Below are 10,345 nucleotides of genomic sequence, written 5' to 3' on the forward strand. Positions count from 1 at the left end.
CTAATAGCTAACAGTGCTCAATGAATCAACCTCTGACTGAGTCTCACCAAGCAACACAAATTACCCACAACCCCACTGAGACAGACAGGGAATGTTTTCCAGTGTATCTGGTTTAATTAAACCGCTGTCGGTGTGCGCGCTAACGTCTGGAGGAAACAGACCTGCCTCTCCACGCTCCGCCCGAGGGGTTTGTGCTTCCTAATGGGCTGTTTGGGTCGGACGGTCAGCGCTTTCACATCCCACACATTCACTTACAGCTGCAGGACACAGATATCAGGTTATGAGCAGCTTTAGTTTGATAACAGCCCTTCTGACCAGTCCAGCTTAAGTCGGTCCTTATCTGGTTGACCAGCAGTAATGTTCATAAAACCAGCCAGTTTGGAACAGCTATCTTCAATAATACTTGATATGCACATTTCTAAGGCTCTAAATGATCAACATGATGCTGTTAAACCTGTTTCACACTCAATATACTCCATGCCTTCTGTTGCATTGATAGTTTAGAGTTTTTTATCAAGTCAAAGCTCTTTTAGTGTAATTGTGCAAACGTCGAGCTTCTAATCGTGTGTTTCTGCCGTCAAATCTTGACTGGTTTTTATCAAGTAAGCGTCAGAATAACTGCAGTAATATCTCCAGATGAACACTTACTGGACTGAAGCAGCTCAGCTTTACTTGATTCTCCATCAATCATGTTTTAGAGTCTCAAATCTGATCCTCAGGATCTTTTGAGGAGCGTTTGTTTCCAGAAGCTTTACTTTCACTGTTCCTCAGCGGAGGAATGATCTTCACAAGCCTCCAGAACATCTCACATCTTCTGAGGAGCCTGTATTTCTTCAGCTCTCAATCACTGCATTATATGCTTGGATCATTTCAATCTCATCTTGCTAAAATATATTATTGCAGATATAGAGTGACGACTGATATTTAGATCATTTTATGTCAGTATCTGCTGTACTGTTATAAATATCTCATTGATTTACATCACAAGCATCAGAATTACACCATATGAATATCAGCATCTGCAGCAAATTCATATTTATGCTCAGTTTGAATACAATTCAACAGTTTTTTTCTCCATATTCTCACTATATCAGACTAGATGAGCCATAAAACCTGATGATCAAATATGATTCTCAAAATAAAAATAAAAAAATGTGCAAAAGGTGTTTAAAAAATATTTTGTCTAAAGTTTCAATAAACATTGAAAAACTCCTGAATTAGACAAAAACAACATCAGCATAATTAGGGTTTACACAGTAAAGGAAACCTGCAGTGAAAAACTGCCTGAATTGCATTCTCATGATCTTGGTCTGGTCGCTGTTTTACAGTTGAACTCAAGACTTTTGTCCCTGTTTAGTACAATATTAGGAAAGTTTCTTGTACACACTGTGAGATTTAGATTCAGAGGCTGGTGAAGGAGAACATGAATAACTAAACCCCTCAGAGCTGCGCGTCGCTCCCGACACTGAAGTTCCTCAAAAGTTCATCGTTTCAAAATATTTGCAGTGCAACGATTTCAAGTGAGATGTTCCATCACCCGCAGAGACACATGTACGAGAACATGAATTATTCATTACTAAACAAAAAACAAAGTGTAATATGAGATGTGAATGTGAAGATGCTAATGAAGAGAACACACTGAACTCGCTGTTTATTTACACGTGAACTTACACACTTTTCAGTATTTAAAAGTGTATAATCAGGCCATTCAGAGTCAGAATCACTGCATTATATGCTTGGATCATTTCAATCTCATCTTGCTAAAATATATTATTGCAGATATAGAGTGACGACTGATATTTAGATCATTTTATGTCAGTATCTGCTGTACTGTTATAAATATCTCATTGATTTACATCACAAGCATCAGAATTACACCATATGAATATCAGCATCTGCAGCAAATTCATATTTATGCTCAGTTTGAATACAATTCAACAGTTTTTTTCTCCATATTCTCACTATATCAGACTAGATGAGCCATAAAACCTGATGATCAAATATGATTCTCAAAATAAAAATAAAAAAATGTGCAAAAGGTGTTTAAAAAATATTTTGTCTAAAGTTTCAATAAACATTGAAAAACTCCTGAATTAGACAAAAACAACATCAGCATAATTAGGGTTTACACAGTAAAGGAAACCTGCAGTGAAAAACTGCCTGAATTGCATTCTCATGATCTTGGTCTGGTCGCTGTTTTACAGTTGAACTCAAGACTTTTGTCCCTGTTTAGTACAATATTAGGAAAGTTTCTTGTACACACTGTGAGATTTAGATTCAGAGGCTGGTGAAGGAGAACATGAATAACTAAACCCCTCAGAGCTGCGCGTCGCTCCCGACACTGAAGTTCCTCAAAAGTTCATCGTTTCAAAATATTTGCAGTGCAACGATTTCAAGTGAGATGTTCCATCACCCGCAGAGACACATGTACGAGAACATGAATTATTCATTACTAAACAAAAAACAAAGTGTAATATGAGATGTGAATGTGAAGATGCTAATGAAGAGAACACACTGAACTCGCTGTTTATTTACACGTGAACTTACACACTTTTCAGTATTTAAAAGTGTATAATCAGGCCATTCAGAGTCAGAAAACATGTTTATCCTGCTAAAACATTGGCTAAGATGGTCTGGTTTGATGATTTTAGAGTGGTTTTTGGGAACAGCTAAACTGTTCTTCAGTTCATTCCTCATATTTATGAGAAATATAGATATTTTACTGTCTCTCTTAAAACAATTATGAAAAAAATCACCCCAAAATGAGAATGATTGACTTATCTTTACCTCAAATCTGTATTCTGTTGTCTTTTTTCGCTGGTTTTGAAAAAGTAGATGCTGCTAAAAGACATCGTTCGCTGCTTAAACTACATTTTGAAGATATTTAGGCCTGAATTTAAGATTTATTTTAATTGCACATCAAATCTATTTGGATAATGCAGTTTTAACATACACTAATAAACGTGATGTAATGCATATTTGGCATTCATAAACGAAACAAGTCAGATTTTTGTAATAGTGCTAATAAACTCAATGTGTTTGAAATACTCAATTACCAGGTTTATATATTTATGATCAATAAATCCTGTTTGTTTCAGTCTCATACATTTTAACTAACTGATTATTGCTTGTTCCACAGCTAGCCATATTTTAACCCATTTTTATATATTTTTTAACTGATTAAATTTGATTGTTTTCACAATGAACAGATTTATGCTGATTCTAAGCAACTTGAATAAATGCATTTTTTAAAATATGATTATTTAGATAAAATCATGCAAACAGTTAATAATAAACTATGCCATGATTTTTGGAGTGCAGAAATCTGACCTGTTTCATTAATGCATGACTGACAAATATGAATCACATTATGTTTATTAGTTTGTTTGTGTTAAAACTACTAATCTAAATGGATGGGAATTTTATATGTCATTCAAATACATAAATAGGCCTACATTTTACTTTATTTTTTTGGCATCAACTGGTATTTTGCACAAATCTACTCACACTTAAATGTCCCTCTGGTTCGTATTCTGGAGAAGCTCTGAATTTAAAGCGCAATCATGAAAAACGTCTGACTGTTGAAGTGTCGCCATAAAGCCTCAGTTCTGTGAAGAGAAACACAAAAAAGATTAAAACATTCATAGGAACATGGAGTTAATCTGCTTTTCCTCATCAAACCGGTGCCAATGTGAACATGCATGAGAGGAAAGTCATTTGACTGACCTCTGAGGTGAAACTTCACAAAGACTCAAAGTCATCAGAAAGCTGCAGACATCTGTCAGAGAAACTCTTGAGAGACTCGGTTCAACTGCGAGCTGAAGAAACATGCTGAACTCTAATGTTCAAATGGTTCAGGTCAATGATTCAGATGGTAAGAGACTTCAGATCCTGCTGGTCGGTTTGAAGATGAAGTCAAAGGCTGAAGTGAAGGAGCTCTATGAGGAGTTCAGTTCATATTCACACTCTTTTTATAGGCTCATAAAGGAGTCGTGTGTCAAACGTTTAAGCTAAGATGTGTGCTATGAATGAAGATCTGTAGCTCATGACTCCCATCCTCATGCCTTTTGGGTTATCTGGCTTTTTATAACATGCCATTTCAGACTAGTTGAAAGAAAACATCCAATATATACATTTAAGTGTTTATTTCACTGCATTTTATCTATTTGCGTCTTTAGATTCAGTACCAATCCATATCTTTAGAAGTTTTTCCTCCACTTCAGCAGCACTTACAAACACCAATACTTAGAGTTTTATTCCTCTCTATATTCTGAAGGTTTTTACTGAGGGGTTTGTTCATATCATTCACACTGGTTTAATTATTGAGCGTCAACTATTTGCGTCTATATATTTCAATTGCATTACGTATCTTTAAAGGCTGTTTTCTCAAAATTAGTTTGTTTCTCCACTTCAGCAGCACTTACAGACACCAGAACTTAGAGTTTTATTCCTCTCTATATTCTGAAGGTTTTTACTGAAGGATTTGTTCATATATAATTCACACTGGTTTATACAACATTTAATGCCTAAAAACATGGTGAAAATGTATGTTTTTCTGGCTGTTGACAGTATTTTCTGATTTATGGAGCAATAAAAACAGAAATCAAGAATCCCCTCTGTAAAAAACATTCATTCTAATATGTCAACAAAATGAAAGAAAATTTTAAACTTGGCATTATCCAGTGTTCAGATTTATTTTCTTGAAATGTATGCACATATTAATGCATATTTAATGCTTCGTTTGTGTAGTTAAACATGACATTTCAGAATAGAAAAAATGGTTGGAATTTTTTATGTAATCAATCTACTGGGGAAGTATAGTGATATATTTTAGTTCATTTTTTTACCCTATTCACCTGGGGTGTCTTGCCTTAAATAACATTAATAATGCAGTAATACAATTTTTGACATTTAAATCTTCAGTACAACAAATACCACCATAACAGATCTTCCTGTGCAGTATTTATATTTACATATACATTCATGCATTTAGAGGATGCTTTTATCCAAAGTAATCTATGATCCGGTCTGTTTCTGATGAGGAACGGCTCTCAGAAACGCTGTTATTTTCAGACATGGAAACTCAGAAAGTGAAAGTGCGTGACCGTGGGCTCAATGTCTCTGCTGATTGGTTTCAGCAGCAGGTGTGTTTCTTCTGACCTCCAGGGTGAAACTATTTTACAAGGCTGTTTTGTAGCCCAGCCGACAGGATTGACTAATAAAATGCTATATGTTCATGGACGCCATTCCATAAAATCCTGACACCTACATTTGTTTCTCAAACGACGTGCTTAGAGCCGTGCCTATGGCCTGCGGGGGAAAATGATCCAGCCAGACTTTCTTCTTGACACGACTGAGAAACTTTAAGATCTACGAGAGACAGTGAATTTCCTCAAATATGTCTAGTCGAAATCACATGCATTCATCAGAAAGGGTTTGTCCATTCGTATGAGGTGATATTGACTTTTTACTCTGAGTTTCATTTTACAAAACACATGTTTGACATTCATCCATCCATACTGATCACAGTCAACTTGACACAACATTCACGGGCCATTAAACATTAGAAATGCATTCTAATGCATTTTAGAGAAACAGGATATTTATTGAGAAAACTGAGCAGGACTAGAATGATAAAAAAAAGAAATCGGTAGTTAAAAAATATACATCAAAAATGTTCTAAAATTTCGGATGAGCTGACAGTGATGATGAACTAGTTAAAAAGGTAAAACGAGTTTGTTTTGTTTTCATGTTGACTTTTTTGGTCAGCTCCCATCAGGATGGAATCTGGTTTTCAGACAGTCAAAGCAGGGTTATTAGGGTTAACTAAAACTAAAACCATTTGGGGTAAAAACAAAAAAAACAAAACAGTAGTTTGTGAAATAAAATAATACATTAAAAAACTTAATGTAAAAAAAAAAAAAAACTTATCTACATGCCAAGGCAACATTTCTAATTTTTATTTAGTTTAAAGTACAAAAATAACTAAAACTGAACTGACACAATCATTAATAAAAACTATATATAGATATTCTCTCTCTCTCTCTCTCTCTCTCTCTCTCTCTCTCACACACACACACACACACACAGACACACACTGTCAAAAATGCCACTAAATTATATTAAATGTCCTTGTTTTTTTACTTACATTTGTTAATTTTTACTTAAATATACTTATTTTTACTTTTACTTAAATTTACTTATTACTTAAATTTAAAAGAAAACTGAAATTTTTAAAACGTAAAAATAATTTTTCAAAGCTGTAAATAACAACATTATTTCCGTTTTTCTTTTTCTAATTTTTACGTTTAATTCAATTCAAGTAACACACTTGCCATTTTGCAATTATTTTGTGAAATTTACTTGTAATTTCTGAGTGAAAATTCTTTCCACACCATTTTTTTCCCCAGCGTAAAACTGAAATCCGTTGTTCTCTGTCATTGTGTTCACGTCCAACTCTGACTGATGAAAAATTAAAGAGGCCTCTCGGTTTCACTCAGATCTTCCTCAAAGCCGTTCAATTCTGCATGGAGACGTTGAGCTGTAGTTTGTGATTCCTCTGGAGGACAGATGTGATGTTTTATAAGAGCTGCTCATCTATAATACAGTGTTACGTAACGCGTTAGCCTCAAAAACTCATTTATCTGGTGTCGTCTGGGGTTTCGGCGTCACACACGTCTTTCTGACCCTCCATGTGTTTAATGCCATGCAGAGCACTTTAAGAAACTTCACTTTGATTTACACACTTTCACAGAAAACATGAAAATCAACCGCGCGTCTGGATGCTTTCGTCCTCAGATATTGTGAGTGTTTCCTCACAAACAGCTTCTGTGGGATTGGTTGCTATGGAAACGCCTCTGTTTGATGATGCGGATGTCAAAGGACACTTACAAGACATTAGACTTAAGACTTTTATTGGAAAATCTGTCTGAAAGAAAAAACAGGAAATAAAGGGACAGGAAGTCAAGCCACTCAAGAAATAGACCATAACAAAATGAATAGTGCATTTACAAATGATGCTGCTAAAAGATGGATGCTGAGCAGGGCTGGACAAATTAACGTTTTCACTCACCAACCAAATTTGGCGACTACATTTTTTAATTACTGGCCAACCAGAGCATCTATCAAAAATATCAAAAATATACAATGTCATAGCTTAGACTTAAATATATTTATTATGAAATCTGATTCTGAATCAGTTGATCATGCCATAAAATATCATTATTTATGTTTTATATTATGTATATATTACTTAAAATAATTGTAATAATTTAATGAAAATAAATATTTTTTTATTTGTATTTTTTAATGTTGCCTAATATTACTTAATACATACATACATACACACACATACATTATACTATACGACTATACTATTATTAAATAGATTTACTTATGTATTTTTTATTTTACTTATATATTTATTTATTGTATATGTAAATATATTTATATATATATTTTAATAAATATAAACATTTATTTATTTTTATATAATTTTTCCCATTTGTTTTTGCCAAGTCTTTCGCAATTGTATGTAGTTTGTGATAAGTGCTGTTTTTTGTATTATACATTTAAATATGCATGCATGTTACAGCACATACGACAAAATTGTGCACATTTTAAAGCAGAATAAAAAGTTGATTACAAAAAAATGAAATTCGATGTCCTGTCTGAAGGTTAATGAATATGCATGATGCTGCTGTACGTTGGCTGGTGAAGTGTGTCTACATGAATACCGGTGATTCGTTTGCGTCCTCCTTCATTTGGTCTCTTTTCTTCGGTGACACAGTGATACTGATGAACGAGTTCTTGGTGAAAGGGTTTCTGCTCGAAGCGTTCAGCAGATTCCAGCGTCGAGCTGCTTTATTCCCCCATCAGCCCTTGCTAACGAGAGCAGGAGAAACTATAATTCATCTCAGACGAGGTTAAAGTCCAAGAACTCTCCGAGAAACAGTCACAGTCCAGCAGACGAGGTTCAACGCTACAAATAACCCAAACCGTTCTACAGCACAAAGCCATGAAGTCACTCTAGAAACACTGACTTGACTTTGCCAATTTATTTGATGCTTTCTGCATTGCTGGAGTGCAACACCAAGGTCACCGGTTCGATTCCCAAGCAATGCATGAACTAATAACACGTGTAGCCTGAATGCTTTGGATAAAAGCATCTGCCAAATGCATGATTGTAAATGTTTTCATCCTGTGAGCCGCTGATCATGATGAATATACTGTATTATGACCCCGCTCTAACACAAAGGTCTGAGATGTTAGATGGTGTTTGTGCACTTTACAGCTAATCAGACTAACTAAACCAGTTTATCTCCAGCTTAACAGGCCATAATATGTGTAAAATTGATGTATATCAAGATATCAAAAAAATGATGATCGCTGAACTTCCTCACCACTGGTTAAACAAAGATCTGAGACAGCCAATAGACATCAAGCGGCCTCAGCAGCAGCCAATCACAGTTCAAGGCTCAGTCGTGAATATTTAAATGAGCTGACTTATCACTGGAAAGTGCAGCGGTGTTTCATAAAAAAAAATAATCTAAAATAATTTTCAGTAATTGAAATAAAACTGAAATAAAATATAAATAGATGAAAAACCTTAAAAAAAAACTTAAAAAAAAAATAGAAATGTTGCCTTGGCAACTAACTGAAATAAGTTTGAGGTGAAGTACTAAAATTACTAAAAATAAAACTGAAAAACCTAAAGCTGAATAGAAATATTTTTAAAAAGAATAATAATGACAAAAGCACATAAAATGACTTAAACTTGAACTAAAATGAAAATGAAAATTATCTACTATTTATATCTTAATTATTTTAGCTTCTTTTGAAAAAGATTTTTAAAGTCTTTTATAACAAAAATATTTTGTATAATAATAATAATAATAATAATAAAAATAATAATGACAAAAACCCATGAAAATGACTTAAAATAAAATTAAAAACTATATTTAGAATTAATATTTAAAAAATAATATGAATAATGACGAAAACTCATAAAAATGACTAAAACTTAAGAATTAATGTGAAACTTATCTAATATTTATATTTTATTTTATTTCAGCTTTATTTCAATCACAGAAAATGATTTTTAAGTTTTTTTTTTTTAATCTAATATAATTAAAACAAATAACATGAAAACAGAAATGTTGCCTTGGCAACTAAGTGAAATAAGTTTGATGAAGTACATAAGTACTAAAATTTCTAAAACTAAAACTGAAAAAAAAAAAAATAATAAAGCTAAACAGAAACATTAAAAAATGAATAATGATGACAAAAGCCCTTAAAAAAAACATTCAAAATATTCATAAATACTACAATATTATATAAATAATACTAAAATAATAAGACTGAAGTGGAAACATGTAAAGAGTTTTACTCACAGGAGCATCATTTGAGAAGCGGATTGAGATCTGAGGAGACAGAAGAGATATGAACTGATTTCAGACCGATTCTTTCTGCTGGATGAGAGCCATCTGGAAACAAAGAGATGAGATTACCATCGTTAGTCTGATCACAGCAGCACACATGATGAGAGGAATCACAAACAAACACTAGCAGCACTAACACTAGTTATGACTGACTAGCAAACACTCAGAGAAGAGAGATCAGAAGCATCACAGCATGACTGGAGAACAACAGTCTTCATTCACACTCAGTGACTCTGAAATGAGTTTGATTTCTTCCATCGCTCGTAAACTCAAACACCGGCCTCATCATCTGAGACGCTGTGAGTCAAAGCTGAGACAAACAGAGCTTAACTCGGCAGGACATACACACACACACACACACACACACACACACGCTCACACAGACACACACACACACACACGCTCACACAGACACACACAGACACAGACACTCACTCACACACACAGACACACTCACTCACACACACACACACACACAGAGACACACACACACACAAATTGATCATAAAGCCGTTCCTCTTCTCGGCCATTTCTGGCCTGCACTAGATTTAGTGCTGCTGGTTTTGTCAGTTAATTGTGAGTGCGGAGCGGCCGGGGTCAGAGGTCACGCTCGCAGCGGCGGAGTCTCTGCAAAACGCAGCTAATCGCTCATAAAATGTGTCAACATCCAGATATAACGCTCGGTGGCGATACGGAGGTCACCTCTGCAGCCGGACACGGGGCTGATGGGAAATCACACACGGTCTGTTTACAGCCCAGAATCACTCTGAGAAACACTTCTGTCACAGATATATCACATACACACAACTCAGCACAGGCTTATCTAGCCAGAATTCAGCTCTGAGTTCATGCAGGGTCATCCTAAAACTCAAATAATATCCAGTGTTCAATTCAGATGAGACAAG

Source organism: Sinocyclocheilus anshuiensis, unplaced genomic scaffold (assembly GCF_001515605.1).
Source record: "Sinocyclocheilus anshuiensis isolate Anshui unplaced genomic scaffold, SAMN03320099.WGS_v1.1 scaffold923, whole genome shotgun sequence".
In the NCBI taxonomy this organism is placed as follows: Eukaryota; Metazoa; Chordata; class Actinopteri; order Cypriniformes; family Cyprinidae; genus Sinocyclocheilus; species Sinocyclocheilus anshuiensis.